Source organism: Tiliqua scincoides, chromosome 1 (assembly GCF_035046505.1).
Source record: "Tiliqua scincoides isolate rTilSci1 chromosome 1, rTilSci1.hap2, whole genome shotgun sequence".
Lineage (NCBI taxonomy): Eukaryota > Metazoa > Chordata > Lepidosauria > Squamata > Scincidae > Tiliqua > Tiliqua scincoides.
In genome coordinates, this window is record NC_089821.1 from 297,183,075 (window position 1) to 297,203,564 (window position 20,490).

At 45.9% G+C, this 20,490-nt stretch overlaps 2 pseudogenes; one reads left to right on the top strand and one right to left on the bottom strand.

Moving 5' to 3' along the window:
• Positions 1–4,506: 4,506 nt before the first annotated feature.
• Positions 4,507–4,626, top strand: LOC136638001 (5S ribosomal RNA; annotated as a pseudogene).
• A 15,138-nt stretch (positions 4,627–19,764) lies between these two features.
• LOC136637657 (5S ribosomal RNA) lies at positions 19,765–19,883 on the bottom strand (annotated as a pseudogene).
• Positions 19,884–20,490: the final 607 nt, after the last annotated feature.

The window sequence follows — 20,490 nt, forward strand, 5'->3', positions numbered from 1 at the left end:
AGGCCCACACAAAAGCAAATGCCACTGTATGTGTTTTATCCTCCTCTTCCCCCAACGCCTCCCATCGATACATTAAAAAAAGAACAACAACAACTGTGGATTTGAATAATGCCAGTTCTTTTTGACTGGTTCTTTAAATGAATGAGAGGGGCTGTCGCTCAGTGGTGAAGCGCCTGCTTTGTGTGCAGAAAGACCCATCTTCAATCCTTGGCTGCTCTAGGTAGGGCTGGGAAGCACACCCTTGTCTGAAGCCCCGGAGCCACTGTTAGTGAACGTCGGCTAGGCCAGTGTTTCTCAGCTTGTGGGTTGGGACTCGCTAGATGGGTCGCAAGCCAGTTTCAAGTGACTTAAAATTCTTAAATTTTATGAATGAAACTTACAATTCAGTTTCATTTTAAGGTGTATTTTATTTTTAATATACCACGCTACCATGGGATGTGACTGCATTTGGGGAAATTAACATTTCCTGTGCTTCTAACAGATCTGTACTTCTATGTATATGCTTTTTAACAATGATAGTCAATGGGGCTTACTCCCGGGTAAGTGTGAATAGGATTGCAGACTATGGAATGTTTGGGACATTTTTAAAAACGTTTTCTGCCCAATGTTGCGTATACACAACAGGAACCAAATGTGTACACCTGTGGGCCGGGCAAAAATGGGTTAAACAGATCAGCAACTGCTTGAGAGGGTTAGGAGGGTTCTGTATTTTAAATATTTTTTAGACTTATTGTAAACTTTTAATTTACTTGATTGATTTGATTTTGTTGTATGGGGAGGTAGCTGTAAAAATTTTCTGGCTTGATGATATCACTTCTGGCCATGGCATCACTTCCAAGTTAATGACATCACTTCCAGTGAGTCCCAACATATTTTCATTCTAAAAAGTGAGTGTTAAAATGTTTGAGAACCACTGGGCTAGGCAACAGATAACAGAATGGATGCATGGTCTGATTCAGTATAAGGCAGATCCACCTGTTCAAATGTGTATCTGTTTATATTCTGCCTTTCTGCCATGATGGAATTCAAGGAGGCAGTGGCAAATCTAGGGAAAATGGTGCCCCTGGCAAGCTCTGAAATTGTACTCCTTTTCAAACAGAGAAAGGAAGATCATGGGATGGGAAGCCAGCCCTGCCCATCCCACCAAAATTCATCATTTTCTGTGGTGTGTAAATGCACCACCAGTAAAATATGGATAAGACCTCATCCGGCGCCCCCTTCAGTTGGTGCCCAGGGCAGATGTTCCAACTTGCCACACCCTAGATACACTTCTGCAAGGAGCTGTACATAGGAATTCCGTCTTCCATTCTACCACTGTCCAGCCCCAGACCTTGCAAACTTGCAACGTCTGGTGCCTCCCTGGGACTATTGTGTATGTAGATGGGGGGTTGGGAAAATTAAAAATAGAGAATTCTATAGGAAAACTCATGATTGAGATATTGTAATATTAAGAGCTCTAGTGCCTGATCTCCTGGTCATGTGGTGAAGTGTAACGTTAGGACTGGTTTACCTGGGCTCAAGGTATAGTCAGAAGGTATATGAACATCACTCTTTCTGACGCTAAATACAGCTGAGTCTAGTCAGTCCTTGGATGGGAGACCACCTTGGAACCCTAAGGATGCAGCCCTGAGCTTCACAAAAGAAAGGCAAGATACAGATGAAAATGTTGTGTTAAAATCAGAATGTTCTCTCTCATAGAGAGTCTCTGTATGTTTGCCTGCTACAGTGAGGACACAAGGTAGGGACCATGGAGAGACTCTTTGTGAAAGTGGCTCTTTGTACAGTGAACAATTCTAAACACTACAGATGTTGAACTTAGCACAGGGATGGCATCCCAGTAAGCAGATACAACATTTGCTGCCGTCCTTGACTAAACAGAAGATCTTGGTGTGCTGCTTCTACTGGATTCACATATTCATTTACCACATTAAGGTAATGTGGTTTTCACTTGGCTTGTTATCTCCTTGCATACATACATACTGTATATATATAGTTATATGTTTCCAATCGTGCACAGAGATACCTCTAGCAACAGTCCATCAGCTGCTTCTCAATGCTACCTTTATGTATACAGCCAGAAGTGACTATAATAATCTTCTCACATGTATGTCTGCATATATGATTAAGACTTGCCCGCCTACTTAAAATAAGCATGAAGAACACACTGTGGACTTTACCTTACGACAGATGTGCTCATCCGCCTTGAGATTAGCATTCTCTTCTTATTCTGTGCATGATTTTCCATAGTATGTGTGATTGTTTAATCCAGGGCTGCTTGAAATGCGACCAGGGGTTGGATCCAGCATCCATGTGGATCAGTCTGCCCAGTGAGTGGACCTTTCGGTTCCACCTGGGCACCGCATGAAGTCTGGGCAACCCCTCTTGATCGGGGGTCAGAGATGCTCTGGGCAGTCGTTTCTGACTGGACTTCCCATCACGCGGCCTTCTGGGATGCCAGGCAGATGACATGCCTGCCGAGAGTGTTCCCTGTCCTCCAAACAAAGAGGACTTTGTGCAACACCCGGGCAGAATGCTCGGATGTGGTCTGGATGGGGACTGCATTCCAAGCACTCAGCAGTTGCTAGTGTGAGCACTGCTGGTTTAATCCAACATACTAATTTTGATTGTTTAATAAAAACAACCAGAAAACTTGACTGGTGATCAGGTAATCATCATCTAAGTGTACTGGCACAGTGTAATGTGAGATGGATTTCAATTTGTGCTTACACAGTAACCTCTGCAAAGTGGTTTCGGACCAGTCTTCTCATTTGGCCAGTGAAGTCATGTATCCAGTTCATCTTAGAAAGCAAAAAGGTAAGAAAAATCTCTGTGATTGCCCTACTTCTGTGGGACCCCAGGAGATGAGATTTATGCTAAGGGCTGGTGAATGGAAGAAGGAATGGGCTTACAGACTCCTATAGAGTCTGTACATGTGCAGGAGGGTGTGGTATTTGATCATTTGAGGACCGTAATGTACTAGCAGTAAGTCTTATTCAACTTTTTAAAATGTACCATTACTTGGCTTGTACACTCAGGACAGGGTAAGTTAAGTTCCATATTAAAATTGGTGATGCCATTTCTTGTAAGTCAGGCTGAGTGTGGCATAGGGAGTCTTCTCTTGCCCGCTACTCTAAGAATGGAAGATTATTGGTTTTCTCACCACCCATCAGCTATTGATTATTCTTCCAGAATTAACTGGCGGTCATGTTTGTGAGAGCATCATCCATCTAAAGTCGGTTGCAGTTTCCCAGTCATGGTCTGTTTTTGTGGCAGGTGTCCCTTCCATAAGAACAGCCTCACTGGATCAGGCCATAGGCCCATCTAGTCCAGCTTCCTGTATCTCACAGCGGCCCATCAAATGCCCCAGGGAGCACACCAGATAACAAGAGACCTGCATCCTGGTGCCCTCCCTTGCATCTGACATAGCCCATTTCTAAAATCAGGAGGTGGCACACACACATCATGTCTTGTAACCCGTAATGGATTTTTCCTCCAGAAATCTGTCCAATCCCCTTTTAAAGGCATCCAGGCCAGATGCCATCACCAATGCCACCTCCAATTCCGATCCCGCGTGCCACCCCAAAGTCTGCAAAAAGCTGCCAACTCCGCTTTGAATGCCGGCCCCTGGTCAGACTGCTCTTGTGGCAGGAGGGAAGTAATAGAGAGGTGTCTCTCCTGGTTTGAATGTCACTTGTTGTCAAGTCGGCATCCCAAGGAGTTTCCATGACGACGGCTTTTTTGTGCTGGGGGACAAGGTCATGCACCTGTGATCTCAGTGAAAAGGACAATGAGGAGAACGTACATTATTTAAAGCTTTTATCTTTCAATGAGTGTTTCAGTGTAACCTTGAAATTGGGGAAATAAAGGGCAGAGCACATTGCTATGCGGCGTAAATTGGCTAGGAAGAGTTCCGAGAAGCCTGGAGTATTTTACTTTCTTGCACCTGCCTGGGTCAGGCTGTTTTGACTGCTCTCTATCCCTAGTACCCATAAAAAGACTCTTGCCAGGGCAGACAGTGGAATCAGCCACTGCCAAACAGCGCATTTAGAGCATGCGTGGTCTGAATGCAAATGAAGCAGCCACCTTACTGAAATTACAGCCCAATCCTAAAGCTGGGGGCTCCGCTGGGTGGCAACGCCAAGGCCGCCAGAGGTCTCTTTGGGGGAAGAGGATTTTTGTGGAAGGGGTGGAAGGAATGGGGCACCGACAGGGCAGGGAAGAGAGCAGATTAATCCTGGGAGGGGGGCAGTGCACAACGAATTCTGTGCCCCTGCCAGTCTGATCACCAAATAACGTAGACATGAGCCAACAATTGAATTAAAATTCACTAAATTAAATTAAATTAAAATTCCACTAAAATTGTGTGTTGGGAGAGTTAGGACAGACAAAAGAAAATATTTCTTTTCTTAGCGTGTGGTTGGTCTGTGGAACTCCTTGCCACAGGATGTGGTGACGACATCTGGCCTAGATGCCTTTAAAAGGGGATTGGACAAGTTTCTGGAGGAAAAATGCAGCAACTGTTACCCTGCACATACCTGATCTCGTCTGATTTCAGAAGCTAAGCAGGGTCAGGCCTGGTTAGTACTTGGATGGGAGACCGCCTGGGAATACCAGGTGCTGTAGGCTTATACCATAGTCTTTCGAGACTGAAGGTTGCCAACCATTTGGAGGAAAAATCCATTATGGGTTACAAGCCATGATGTATGTGTGCAACCTCCTGATTTTAGAAATGGGCTATGACTTGGGCACCAGGATGCAGGTCTCTTGTTATCTGGTGTGCTCCCTGGGGCATTTGGTGGGCTGCTGTGAGATACAGGAAGCTGGACTAGATATGCCTATGGCCTGATCCAGGGGGGCTGTTCTTATGTTCTTAATTGATGCAGGTCTGAGTTGCCCCATAGTGGCTGCTGGGGCTAACCCCAGGGCAAGGAAACAAACATCCCCTTACCCTGGGGCAGGGGTGTCCAAAGCTTTTGGCAGGAGGGCCACATCGTTTCTCTGACACTGTCTCGGGGGCCAGGGGAAAAAATAATTAATTTACATGTAAAATTTGAATAAATTTACATAAGTCTACATAAATAAATATATTAAAGATGAAGTTATATGAATGAATGAAGGTCTTGCAATAGCTCAAGGCCTATAAAAGGCCTTGCACAAAGCAAGGCTGGTCTTTCCTTTGCTGCCGCTACTGCATCACAGATGTGAAACAGCAAGCAGTGGAGGGAGCCCTCATCCCACAGCTCACGCAAGAGGTCAGACAATCGCCCTCACACTGAGAGCTGTTGCATTGGGCCAGTGTGGGCTTCAACAAATCTCTGGAGGGCCAGGGGCTCACTGGAGACTGGGGGCTCCCTGAGGGCCGCATTGAAAGGCCTCGAGGGCCGCAAGTGGCCCCAGGGCCTGGGTTTGGGCACCCCTGCCCTAGGGAGAACTCCATCAGCCAAAAGTCCCCCATGGGATACAGCAATAGCTGCGCTGGAGCCACTGCATCACTGCAGGGGGATTTAGTTAGCATTGGGCTGTAGGACAGCAATCATAAACTGTATGTGCGTTCCTCAAAGCAGGCCCCATTGAACACAATGGGAATGACTTCTGAGTAGACAGGCCTAGGATTGCTCTGTAGATCCATCAGTGTTCTGGTTTTCCTTTCAGTCGGGCCCAGCTTTGTCAACAACCGCCTTCTCAAAATGAACAAGAAGCTGCAGAATTATTTTGTAGTTTGTCAACAACCTTTTTGAATTATGCCACTCAGCACATTGCTCCGCTGATGACTTTATTAATGCTGAGCAGAATGGCACTGGTGCTTGCTGAGTCTTGCACAGGGCATTTCTGTTGATGGAAACATATATGTGTTACAGTTTATGTTACTCAAGCAGCTTTCCAATTCTGGATTTTTACAGCCATGGTGACTATGTCGGGGTGTAGACATGAGCCCTTTATATCCCTTCTTAGCAATTTGCTCAGTTGAGAGTGGAGAGTTGCACCATTTGTAACCGGGGTTGATGATGGCAATTAGACCTGCACCGGATAAAATGCAATGTTAGTTTGAACACAGAAACTGAGTTTCACTAGAGCAGGACATTTGACTTTTTTTTTGAGGCATACAGCAGGTTTGTGTCTGACTGACACAATAGGACTGCTTGCATAATCTCCCCCCCCCCAAAAAAAAAAGAAATATTCAACACAATATTAAACCCATTTTTGTCCAATTCACATGTGTACATTTGGTCCTTGTTGCATATACGCAATGTTGTGCAGAAATGGCTTAACAAGAAATTGAAAATGATAGACCATTGCCTGCTCGGTTACAGTTTTGTTTCATCACATGGCCCAATACAAATTTCAATGTAAACATGAATTGTGCATGCTTACGTCGGCATATACCTATTACAATGGCTGAATTTCAGATTCAAGCCTCAGTTCTACTTCCTATTGCCCTGAATAATTATGCAATTTCCCTCTTCTTTAAACTCTGGGCTAGCACCATCTGTTTTACCACCTTCCAAATGATGGAAGTACACAAGCAGGAAAATAGTGACTCAGCAGTGATGAGCAAGATAAAGATTTTGCTCTCCTTTTAACTACCTTTCAACTCCCAGGTGCATTTGCATGGGAATAAAACATTTAGTCCAAACTCTTTCAGCGGTTTAACCAGTTAGCTAGGAGTGCATCTCCGCAGCTTCCACCCTCAATGTTTTATAGGCGTGCCACTCACCTGGGGGAATAAAAAACCAGCATCGTGGGCAGGTAAGTGAATTCTAGCATCCCTTTGACAGATTTGGGCACTATTGTGCCTTTGTGCCTGTAGAGCGAGTGCTCTGAAAGCACAGACAATCGCAAATGTGCAGTAAAGCACATTGTGACAACATGCCTACAGGAAGTGCAGCCAGAAAGGCCTTTCACAATCCTGCTCTCCCAGCGTGTGCCAGAGCAGGTAAGAGCTTCTCAGAGCAATGCAGGGGCAGGGGGTGACCAGACTAGGCATTGGAGAGTGGTGGGATCAGTGGCATAAGAACATAAGAACAGCCCCACTGTATCAGGCCATAGGCCCATCTAGTCCAGCTTCCTGTATCTCACAGCAGCCCACCAAATGCCCCAGGGAGCACACCAGATAACAAGAGACCTCATCCTGGTGCCCTCCCTTGCATCTGGCCTTCTGACATAGCCCATTTCTAAAATCAGGAGGTTGCGCATACACATCATGGCTTGTACCCTGTAATGGATTTTTCCTCCAGAATGTTCCATCTCCCTTCCATGTTCCATCTCCCTTCCATGGCCCAATCTGCCATCATGGATCCACTTGGAGTTTCTCCTCCTGATTTTAGAAATGGGCTATGTCAAAATGCCAGATGCAAGGGAGGGCACCAGGATGCAGGTCTCTTGTTATCTGGTGTGCTCCCTAGGGCATTTGGTGGGGCCACTGTGAGATACAGGAAGCTGGACTAGATGGGCCTATGACCTGATCCAGTGGGGCTGTTCTTATGTTCTTGGAGTTGAATCAGCAATGCTAGACTAACTGAACATTAAGAAGAAGACCTGCTTTGTCTGTGTCCCTCTGGCATGTTGCATTCCTGTGTTAAGCAAGAAACCTGTTTCTCCGTTAAGCAAGAAAATGAGTGCTTCCACTGCTAGTAAAGAAAAACTAATGGGTGTGGGGGGGATGTGGGGGCACAGAGAACTGTGGATAAGTGAAACAGCAGATACTGGATCTGCAAATATAGGGGGACGCCTGTAGTCCAAAATGGCATCAACCTCAAGGTCAGTCGACCCTCCATGCCCTGTAGCAGCAATAGGCGGTTCATGAGTTTCCTTCACAGGAATCAAATAAAATCTGAGTAGGAGTTCAAGCGACAGTTCATAAGTGGTCTCATCTATAGAACCCTTGGAGAGTATCTAGGGCTTCCATGAATGCAAGCTCCCTCAGAGTATGGAAGGAGCACTCCTCTCATGCAAAGTTCCTTGTGAGAGAGGAGCCCATTGTAAAAATGGACCACTACTTCTGTTCTTAGGGGGAGCTTCCATTCATGGAGTGTGCTTCTGTTGACAGAAGCATTTCTCTGCATGCTACCCCTTTCTAAAGGGCTAGTACAGTTTATCAGGGTATTTCCTCATGTCCCCAGGGTTGGCACTGAAACCTCACCCCAAAGTAAAGTTTGAAGTGAATTCTCACATCTGTGAATTTTTAAGGGAAGCCAAATGTGTTTCTGCAAGAGAAGTGAAATTCCTCAGGGAAGGTCCACCCACCCCACGCATTCCTGCCTATTGCCCTGCTCACACACCCAGGCCCTTCAGCTGCAGGAAGCTGTCCATGAACCCCAGCAAGGTTCACACAGCTCCTTGTAAGAAGGAGGAAAACTGCTAGAAGCGTCCAGGTATTTTAAGCTCTTGCAAGTTCCTTTGCTGAATAGTGTTGTTGTTGAGCTAACTGAGAAATAACAGCCATCCAAGATACAAGTTGGTAGTTCTCTGAGAAAATCAGTGTGGTGGTGGTGTCTGCTATTTTCAGCTTAATTAGTACTTAGGCCTTCATTTGTCACCTTAATCGTTCCAGACAGACACCACAGAGAGAAAAAGATTTTTTTTTTAAATCCCCAACAACAACACCCTCTACATCACTTTGGGCATGCTTTCACTGTTGTTTAGCTTTGCTCAGTTTAGTGCTTGTTTTGAGGTGAAGTTTAGAATTTTTTGTGTGTGCATATGAGTGTATTTGTGCACAACAAAAACAGCAGGCAGGGAAAGAGAGAGAGAGAGATGTTCTCAAGCTGGGGTGGATGCAAGGATTCAGAAGAGATAGGCAATGTGATATAAGAACATAAGAAAAGTCTTGCTGGATCAGGCCAAGGGCCCATCTATTATTATTATTATTATTATTATTATTATTATTATTATTATTATTATTATTATTATTATTATTATACCGCTTTTCAACTAAAAGTTCACAAAGCGGTTTACAGAGAAAAATCAAATAACTAAATGGCTCTATTACAGTTTGCTGTATTTCACAGTGGACACACCAGATACCTCCGGGAGCATGCAAGACATCAAGATGCCTGTGTCCATTTGCCACTCCCTTGCTCCTGGCATTCAGAGATAGACTACATCTAAAGGTTGCATATAGTCATCATGGCTTGTAACCTGTGATGGACTGCACCTCCATAAATCTGCCCAATTCCATTTTAAAGACATCTAGGCCAGGTGCCATCACCATCTCTTGACAAGGTGATGGATCATCTTTACAGTTATGGTGATGGATAGACTAGACTATAAGGCAGGGGTGCTCACACTTTTTTGGCTCGAGAGCTACTTTGAAACCCAGCAAGGCCCGGAGATCTACCAGGGGGGAAGGAAGCGTCAGACACCCCCTTTAATGTATGGAGCCCCTGCTGGAGTCTAGTCAGTTTCGTCAGTTTTGTTGCTGCATGCCTGAAGAGCAGCTAAAGTGTCAGTGTCAGTTTAGTGTCAGCGAAATATGTCAGTTTCGTCTAGTCACTAGACGAAACTGACATATTAACAGTTTGGAGAGACAGGGCTCCGCGATCTACTCATTTTGCCTCGCGATCTACCGGTAGATCGCGATCCACCTATTGAGCACCCCTGCTATAAGGGATAGACACATAGACTAGAAGGGATCATCTAGCCCTTACACCTGAAGCACTAAAGCCAAATGCTTATCTAGTTTTTCCTATGTGACCTGACCTACACAAACTAGCAGGGAGCTATTCCTGCAGGGTGAAATACACAGACACCCATTTGGATATCATCATGCCCTGCTTGTGGTCAAATAGCAGCTTCAGAGAAGAACAAGAAAATAGCATGGGAGAAAAGGATACCTCCCCATGCTGTGATCCCGATCAAAATTGGGCCATCCACAGCTTGTATTCAGTTTTGTTTCAGGACTTACAGAAACAAAAATAGACTAGCAATGCAATTGTAACTTCTTCAGCTGGTGCAGCCATCCTTGCGCTGGCTCAGTATGTCACAAGCACACATAAGGCACATATGCAATGAGCCAGCTGGGCCAGTGCTCAGGCTTGCGCTGGCCCGGCTGCGCTGTATCCCATCCTAGCACCAGCCAACACATGTGAGGTTGTACAAGTAGTGCAGGGGCTGGGAGAGGGTGGAAGGAGGTCATTGTGGAGGTGATGAGGGGCTGTTCCTGGGTGGGGGAGGGCAGAATAAGGGGAGGATCGGGCCTGGGAGGGAAGCAGGACCTACAGTGGCAGCACTTGCTGTATCCAACATCGCTTCGCAGGCTGTGCAGCCCTATACAGGGCTTCCCAGATTTGTGCCAGCTCCCATGGATCCAAGAAGCCCCATGGGGTGGCTGGAGCTTTACCTGGGGTCTTTCCTTTACTCCAAAGAGACCTTCTGTGGCTTCCTGAGTTGCACTGGATACACTGCAGGCCGTGCAGTCTGGCTGTACCAGAGCAGTTTAGGATTGGGCTGCCCAACTCTTTTCTCTCTGACTTTTTTAGATGTTTACTTAGGGAAGAATGAACATGTGAGGAAAGGTGAATGAGATTCTGATAGCTGCCTCTGCCTTTGACCTATGCATCTTGGTTTAAAGGTCTGAAAAGAGTCTACATGTATCAAGTACACTCAGAAGCCACTGGGATCTAGAAAAAGGTTCTAAGCACACAGGGAGGTCCTTGTACACACAGCTGTCTTTAGACCTTCAAGCAAAACACATGTCATTTGCAGTGGAGCCTGTTTCCCCTGTTCATTCTACCTTAATTGAGCATTGAATAAAGCTTTCTGATATGCAGGAAATTTTGTTTTCGTATGGAAGAACATTCATCCCTGCAGTTCTCCTGCCCCACTCCTAATGTTTAATTTACACCAACTTTCCAGTTGTTTAATCCTATCACTTTCTTCCTTTCTTTTTGCTGAATGAATGGGATCACATTCTGAGTCCAGTCATTTTTGTGTACTTTGAGTAAATTAGAGCTAATCTCCACATTCAGAATGCGTTTAATGCTGGTTAGTGGCAAGCGGCTGTCCTTTTGACCTTGTTTTCTATTATTGTATTAGTCTCAGTAGCAACAGCAGTGAGACAGAGCTCTTCTTTGTCACTGACTCCCACTAACTACCATAAATTTCCCTCCCCACATGCCCCAGGAATGACACTACATCACGATATAACATAGAGTCAGTTCTCAGTATATGCCGGAGTGAAATTTTTAGAAACCCCAGTCAATACCAAATCTACAGATAGGGTATCATTGATCCTATGGGATCAATGGGGTTAGGGGAGGAGTAGCTTATCTGCCAGCAGTGGAGACCCTCAGCAAGGCAGCGGAGACCTTCAAATTAGTGCACATGACCAGCACGGAGCACTTTAAAACAGCTGTCTGCTGACATTCTGGAGCTTCCCACCTTCATTTTAAAGGTCTCCACACTATTCAAGGGAACCATTTTGAGGGTAGACCTCACTATTGGTTTGGTTCTGTCCATTGTCTCCATGAAAATGTACCTGAAAACTTTAGTCCAAAGCTTGAAAAACGTTGTTTATGTTGACTTAGTGGCAGTTCCTGTTTGTACTGCTGATCTGAGCTGCTGTCTTGGGCATGCTGCTTCCATCTGCAACTTTGGCAAAGTGCAAGAGGGTGTAAAACAAAGATTTAAATCTTGTTTTTGCACTCCATGTTCTTGATGTGATGATGATGTTGGCAACCTTCAGTCTCGGAAGACTATGGTATCGCGCTCTGGATGGTGGTTCTGGCACAGCGTCTAGTGTGGCTGAAAAGGCCGATTCGGGAGTGACAATCCCTTCTACACTGGGAGCAAGTGTAGTGTGTCCCTGGTCTGTCTCCCTGGCTATGGGCCTTCCTTCTTTGCCTCTTTGCCTCAGACTGTTGGCCAGGTGTCTCTTCAAACTGGGAAAGGCCATGCTGCACAGCCTGCCTCCAAGCGGGCCGCTCAGGGGCCAGGGTTTCCCACTTGTTGAGGTCCACTCCTAAGCCCTTCCATGTTCTTATTCTGACATGAAAAGCTACGTGACAATAGCGAGACAATAAATGCACAAGGAGGACTCACCAGCCCTAAACAGCACATTCACGAGTGGCTGGTATGAACAGGGCAGAGATCAAACTGAGTTTCAATGGGGAGAGCATCCTGTGTGCACAAGGTATCATTATATGTTGTAGAAAATGCTCTCAGCAGAACCCGTGAGCAACGAAGAAAAAAACCATATCTGTGTGCGGTTTCTGCTTAGCGTATTGAATATTGGTAGGATTCTGGAACCTGGATCCTTCTGACCCTGGCTATGAAAGTGGCTTCCACTAAGATCTTGGAAAAGCTGTCAAATCCCACCTTTCTGTGCCTTATTAGGATTAGCACATCTGTTTGATTTATTAATTTAATATACCCCCACCTTTCCCATCCTTTTATGGAGGCACTCAAGGAAGCTTACAAAATTTGGGACAGCCTAAAAGCACCATTTTAAAACAACAGCAAAATGCCAAAATCGGATGAACACAAAGCACAGAACATACCACAATAACACAACATAACATAATATAGTGATGGAGAACAAAAAGAACCAGAGCAGTGCAGTAAAAACACAAGCAAATCCCAGAATGAAAATCAACAGGTCTCAGAGAGTTTCACCCATGAAATTTATGAAAACTTCCAATTGTTTTAATTCTGGAAACTTTCCCTGGCTATAATGTTGGCAACCTTCAGTCTCGAAAGACTATGGTATCGCGCTCTGAATGGTGGTTCTGGAACAGCGTCTAGTGTGGCTGAAAAGGCCGATTCGGGAGTGACAATCCCTTCCACACTGGGAGCAAGTGTAGTGTGTCCCTGGTCTGTCTCCCTGGCTATGGGCCTTCTTTATTTGCCTCTTAGCCTCAGTATGTTGGCAAAGTGTCTCTTCAAACTGGGAAAGGCCATGCTGCGCAGCCTGCCTCCAAGCGGGCCGCTCAGAGGCCAGGGTTTCCCACCTGTTGAGGTCCACTCCTAAGGCCTTCAGATCCCTCTTGCAGATGTCCTTGTATTGCAGCTGTGGTCTACCCGTAGGGCACGGTCCCTGCAAAAGTTCTCCATAGAGGAGATCCTTTGGGATCCGGCCATTGCCCATTCTCATGACATGACCAAGCCAACGCAGGCGTCTCTGTTTCAGCAGTGTATACACACAGGGGATTCCAGCTCGAACGGCCCCTCCTGACCAAGGAATTAAGTCAGATAGAGGTTAAAAGAGAAGATGTTTCAGACCTCATTGATAAATTAAAGATCAATAAGTCACCGGGCCCTGATGGCATCTGCCCTAGAGTTATTAAGGAATTGAAGAATGAAGTTGCTGATCTCTTGACTAAAATATGCAACTTGTCCCTCAAAACGGCCCCAGTGCCAGAGGATTGGAGGATAGCAAATGTCACGCCGATCTTTAAATAGGGAAAGAGGGGGGACCCAGGAAACTATAGGCCAGTCAGCCTAACATCTATACCGGGTAAGATGGTGGAATGCCTCATCAAAGATAGAATCTCAAAACGCATAGACGAGCAGGCCTTGTTGAGGGAGAATCAGCATGGCTTCTGTAAGGGTAAGTCTTGCCTCACAAACCTTTTAGAATTCTTTGAAAAGGTCAACAGGCATGTGGATGTGGGAGAACCCATGGACGCTATATATCTGGACTTTCAGAAGGCGTTTGACACCCTCACCAAAGGCTACTGAAAAAACTCCACAGTCAGGGAATTCGAGGGCAGGTCCTCTCCTGGATTGAGACCTGGTTGAAGACCAGGAAACAGAGAGTGGGTGTCAATGGGCAGTTTTCACAATGGAGAGAAGTGAAAAGCGGTGTGCCCCAAGGATCTGTCCTGGGACTGCTACTCTTCGTAAATGACCTCTTCATAAATGACCTGGAGACAGGGTTGAGCAGTGAGGTTGCTAAGTTTGCAGATGACACCAAACCTTTCTGAGTGGTGAAGACCAGAAGTGATTCTGAGGAGCTCCAGAAGGATCTCTCCAAACTGGCAGAATGGGCAGCAAAATGGCAGATGCTTTCAATGTAAGTAAGTGTAACGTCATGCACATTGGGGCAAAAAATCAAAACTTCACATATAGGTTAATGGGTTCTGAGCTGTCTGTGACAGATCAGGAGTGAGATCTTGGGGTGGTGGTGAACAAGTCGATGAAAGTGTCGACCCAATGTGCGGCGGCAGTAAAGAAGGCCAATTCTATGCCTGGGATCATTAGAAAAGGTATTGAGAACAAAACAGCTAATATTATAATGCCGTTGTACAAATCTATGGTAAGGCCGCACCTGGAGTATTGTGTCCAGTTCTGGTCGCCACATCTCAAATAGGACATAGTGGAAATGTAAAAGGTGCAAAAGAGGGCAACAAAGATGATTGCTGGGCTGGGGCACCTTCCTTATGAGGAAAGGCTACGGCATTTGGGCCTCTTCAACCTAGAAAAGAGGCGCCTGAGGGGGGACATGATTGAGACATACAAAATTATGCATGGGAAGGATAGAGTGGATAGAGGGATGCTCTTTACACTCTCACATAACACCAGAACAAGTGGACATCCACTAAAATTGAGTTTCCAGTGTAGGGCTTCAAAAAAGCAAGTTCACAAAGAGTGGCAATTCCATAATGAATGCCCAGTATGGAAAGAATTCCATTCTCTGTGCTGAGCCCCTTGTAGATAGTCATTGTCGGCTGTAGATGCCTGTTCATGTGCAGCTATACTATTTATTTATGTGTAGAATATATATTTCACTTTTCAACTGAAGGGTCTTCAAAGCGACTAACAATGTAAAAACCACAAGAAACAATAACTAAAAACTGTGGTAAAATAGCAGCAATAAAATCAGAGCAGTGGTTAAACCAGGATCTAAATCTTAATTTAAAGGTCTGGGAGGACAAAAAGGAAAAGTCATTGCTAGATCACAGTAAGCCAGTGGTTCCCAACCTGGGGTATGCATACACCCAGGGGTACCCACCAGGTTCCTAGAGCCATGAATATACACCAGAATCATATCCTATTTAGTATTTTATTATGTAAATTACTTTGTGAACTACTCTTGTTGAAAAGTAGAATATAAGAATACATCAACATCATATCAGTCCCTTTTCTTAACCCAGTCCCCTTCTTTTCTGTTCTCAGACTTACGTCACCTATATGGCCGCCATAGATCTGAGGAAACCCAGAGGTCATCAGGTCTATAGAGGCAAGGGAAAAATATTTTTCTTACTTCTCCTTGACCCCCCCCCCCATTATATCATACAGCAGGTACTTCCATGGTGTGCATTTGTGTTAGATTGTGGTGGGGACAGCATTGGGTAGTGAGGGCACATTCTGATGCATGTCTACTCAGAAGTAAGTCCTATTGTTTTCAATGGGACTTACTCTCAGGAAAGTGTGGATAGGCTTGCAGCCTTAGAGCCCAATCCTATCCACACTTTCCTGGGAGTAAGCTCCTTTGACTATAATGGGACTTACTTCTGAGTAGACAAGCCTGAGTAATCAAGCCTCTTAGAGCCCAATCCTGAGCTCTGTGCACCAGCTTACCGCTGGCGTGCACTGTTGCAAATGTGCCGTAAGGCATATTTGCAAGCCCTAATGCCGGGCGAGCACCCATGCTAGCCCAGCGCTGGCTGGTGCTGGGCTAGTGCTAGGCAGGTGCCTGACCTCCACCGCTCAGCGGTCACATGGACTGCGGAGCAGCGGAGAGGAAAGCTGGGGCATGGGGGGAGGTGGCATTTGGGGGAGGGGAGAGGTGGGGGGAGGGCGGGGAGAGGGCAGGGAGGAGGCGTGCTGGGGGGAGGGAGCGGGGATGGAGGGAGGTGGAACTGCTGGAGCGACACCTCCACCAGATCCTGAGCCTCCGCGTCAGGCTCGGTGCCTGACACAGAGGCTTTTTCTCACCATAAGAACATAAGAACAGCCCCACTGGATCAGGCCATAGGCCCATCTAGTCCAGCTTCCTGTATCTCACAGCGGCCCAACAAATGCCCCAGGGAGCACACCAGATAACAAAAGAACTGCATCCTGGTGCCCTCCCTTGCATCTGGCATTCTGACATGGCCCATTTCTAAAATCAGGAAGTTGCACATACACATCATGGCTTGTACCCCATAATGGATTTTTCCTCCAGAAACTTGTCCAATCCCCTTTTAAAGGCGTCCAGGCCAGATGCCATCACCACATCCTGTAGCAAGGAGTTCCACAGACGAACCACACACTGAGTAAAGAAATATTTTCTTTTGTCTGTTCTCTCCCAACACTCAATTTTAGTGGATGTCCCCTGGTTCTGGTGTTGTGTGAGAGTGTAAAGAGCATCTCTCTATCCACTCTTTCCTTCCTGTGCATAATTTTGTATGTCTCAATCATTGTATGGCTACTCCCTTTACCCAGAGGGAAGAGGACAAAAGTCTCCTTTTCCCCGAGTTGCCACCCGTGGCTGCCTTAGGAACACAGGATGCGATGGCAGCCATTTTTGGTGCTGCCGCAGCCGCACACCCTGGGAGCTCAGGTTTGGGCTTTCTCTCTCTCTCTCTCTCTCTCTCTCATAGATTTATTTTTTCCTGTTTCTCTTACTGGGTCGTTACCTCTGGAATTGCTTTTGTTTCTCCTGTTTGTTCTCTTCCCATCTTCTCACAACTTCTCAAGGCCCACTTTTCTGCTTAGATTTTTTTCCAGACTGATTTCTTCACTGTTGACCTCTTTTATTTTGCATTTTTTCCTGGAATTTTTTTTAAAATGCGTTTTTACAGAGCTTTTAACTCCATCTCTTTTCTATTCCCATTTACTTCTATGTGTTGCCTTTTTTTTTTTTTTTTTTTTGGTCAGATTAATATTAATTGAAAGTGATGTAGGTGATAAGAATAATGCATAAGACATGGCCAGAGATGGGCTGTAGTGGCAGCAACTCTTCAGATGGTATTTTCAGTGACATTCACCTTTTGTTCACCTTCCTTTTAAACTCCTCCTTGTGCCCTCTTGTCAGCCCTATCTGTTGCCACTATCTGATTATGCTAATGAAATCCCCAAAATGCATTTTCCTTTCATGAAATAATGTCTGTTTTTAAAGCTTGTATAAATGTAAATGTCCCTTTTAGGGGATGAGCCTGCAAAACACTGATTCTGTCTTCAAAAATAACGCTTTCCTTCGTAATGAACGGCTCAACCTAACCAGAGGTCAGGTCCAGACATAATGCTAAATCATGGATTATTCATTTTGAGCACAAATGGGGTGAACGATACCAAGAACTCTCCCAGCAACGCCCAGAGCTTGGGTGTAGTTTCTATGCACCAACACTGCAAAATTGGATAAGATTGGGCCCGCAGACTCTTGGTTACTAGTAACCTTATTTACAGTGCAATCCTAACCCTTGGTTTAAGCTGGAACAAGTCACTTGTACTGACCCAGGTATGTTGCAAACATGCCATAAGGCACGTTTGCATCAAATCAAGAGTCGGGGAGGCCAGTGCAAGAAGTTGCCCTGCACCGGATCCAGACCCGAGGCAGGTGTCTGGGGGGTGCGGGGAGGGCAGGGAGGATGCATTTTGGGGTGGGGGAGAGTGGGCGTTCCCAGGGCAGGCAGGCAGGGAGCAGGAGGCAGGGCCAGGATCCGGTGGTTATGCCAGATCATGACCCCGTTCTACTCAGTTTTGCGCCACTTCTTGAGGTGGTGCAGTTCCAAGTAGGCCCAGTGGGGGCAGTGAGAATTTTCCCTCTCTCCCAAGGGGTTGCACTGATTCTGGCCTGAAACTTGTGCTGGATGCATCGTAGGTTTGATAGCCTGCTTGCTGCAGCACAAGTTAGGATTGTGCCCTCAGAGGCTCTTTGAGGTTGTTTACACTGTTCAGCCAAGTCCACAATCTCAAAGCAGTCAGACATGGCTAAATTTAATCTCTTGCCCTAGAATTCCCTCAATCTGGTTCAATTTTATTGTGTAGGAACACGCATGGGCATATGAATTAGCAGTGTTGGCAACCACCTTGAACTTACACCAGAAGAGAATGGTAGGGTAATGAAGCTTGGTCTAATTTAGAAAGATATGGGCCTCTGAGTGAGCCCAGTGCCTGACTCAGCTTGGTTTGGGTTGGAGACCAGAGGAGGTGCCCAAGGCTAGTTATGGTTGCAAGACCCAGGTAACCAGAGACATAGCTCAGACTTTGCGGCTGGGAATCAGGTTCTTCTTGAAGATCCCCTGACTGAAGATCTCATGGGGCATGCTGAATGATGATGGTTGTCAATGGCCATAAAATTTGAGGATCAGGGAGCACAGAGAGCAAGGGAGGCAACCAATCCTAAAAGTGAAGCTAGGACAAGCTGGTGGTCTCCCCCACTGGTTGTTCCTTTGCTAGATACCCCTGCAAGCTTGACCCTGAACCCAGTGAAGCAACTGTGGGATGGAGCCTGGGTTGCAGGGAAGCCCATGGCGGTATTGGAACCTGGGATAAAATAAAAACACAGCTGAATTTGGGCTGCTTCTGAAACACCATGCGTGTTCCCAGAGCCCCGTGAACTAAGCATTACTTTTTCGTAGCAATCCGACCATTGTATATTGAAAAATTTCTACTCTGAACAGGGGTGATGAGCATCCCCTGCCAGCCGCCGTTATAATCTGACTGATCCACAGGATGCCAACACTTGACAGAGAGAGCCTCTCTATCCTCCTGTTTCTTGCCAAAAACACTGAGAGTAGTGACAACCAAGCTCTCTCAACATGTGACATCTGTCAACTCCCTGGATGCCTTACATTTGGGCTTCAGACCAGAGCACAGCTTGGAGATAGACCTAGTCGCACTAAAAGATGACCTCCTCTTGGCAGTTTGATAAAAGCTATATTGCAAGAGCCCATACAACTTGATTTCTTCTCTCCAGGTTTTAATTAACACTGATAAAAAAGAAATTTGGGGTGGGGGAAAGAGATGGATGAATTCAGGCCCATCCGGAAGCTTCCAAAGTTTGAAAGCAAAATTCAACCAGATACTCCCTTAGGCCGGAGCTAGTATCCTTGCGTATTAATGGCACCCTGGCACTGAAATTCCCATCAGGGATTCTTTTTTATCTAAGAAATGAGGGCATATGGTCCATATTTTTCCCCTCCCTCCCCTGCAATAAATCTGCTTCTCTGATCTTGGGAGGAAAAAAAATGTTACATTAAAAAATGTAACATATTTTAATGATATTTTATAGGAAGTTCAAGAACAAACAAAGAGAAATAAGTTATTACACAAGAAGCATCAAGAGGAATATGTAACTTGTTTCCCTTCAGTGGACAAGGAGGTAGAGTTCCCACACATCCTTAGTGCTATCAAAATCTCTTGCCTAGTATTAACAACCCAGTCCTACCTAAATCAATGCGCAGTGATGCAGTCATGACAGCTCGGGCTACACTGCATCCTGCAGGGGATTCTTGGCTACACGAGGGCTCCTCAGGTTAAGGAGACATTTCTCCCCTTGCCCCATGTAAGCCCCAGCAGCTGCAACGGGTCACCTCAGCAGTGATATCACTGGCACAAGTCCATGTTGATCCATGCAGGTGGATCAGGCTCAAGAAGGGAGTGTGGATGTGGCTTGTGCCAGCGCCACCAATCCCACCCCTTCCCTGGTTCAATTACCCACCCCTTTACCACACTGTTCTGTCCTCTCACTGCCCCACTCAACCCCCTCCTTGCCATCCCCCACTCTCCTTCCACCCCCGCGCTAGACTTACCTGGTCCGACGGACCTCCCAATGACTGCCTCCTGCCAGCGGACCTGGGCCTTGGTTGGCAACCTTCAGTCTTGAAAGACTATGGTATGAACCTACAGCACCCAGGATTCCAAGGCGGTCTCCCATCCAAGTACTAACCAGGCCTGACCCTGCTTAGCTTCCGAGATCAGGCGAGATCGGGCACGTGCAGGGTAACCTGGGCCTTGTGCTGTTGCAAAGTGTTTTACGGTGCTCTTGCAACAGCACACACCAGCAGAATGTGCATTCCACCAGTGCAGGTCCTAAATAGGATTTAGCCATAGGTCTACCATCTAGTAAATTATGCAGCATCATGTACTCCAGCTAGTTCCCTAATATGAAAATATATTTTAACTGACTTATCCCAAAACCCCCTCTCCAATGCATACAGCCTGACTACCATATATACATCTGCACAAGTGTACAGTCAATCTAACATTATGTTAAACATGTGTACAGTATGTATGCATCAATGGTGAAAAGTCTTATGTCTGTGTATTGAAAGAGGGGTCCAGACTAGCAATTAGATCATAGTCTGTATTTTATCCCAAGATACCTTAAACAGATGTGTGTTTTTGTGCTTGAAAGCAATGTCCCATATTTTAATCTCAAGTGATGTTTGGCTGGAGCGGCCTTTTGTAAAAGAATGAATGGTCAGACTTGTGCAGCACAATTCTAACTATGTTTACTCTAACGTAAAAAAAACCCTGGGGGCTGGGGATAAGAATAGGCCCTCAGTTTGGCTGTACTTGTCATAAGAGGCGACTCAACAGCCACCGGGTAGATGGGACTCATCA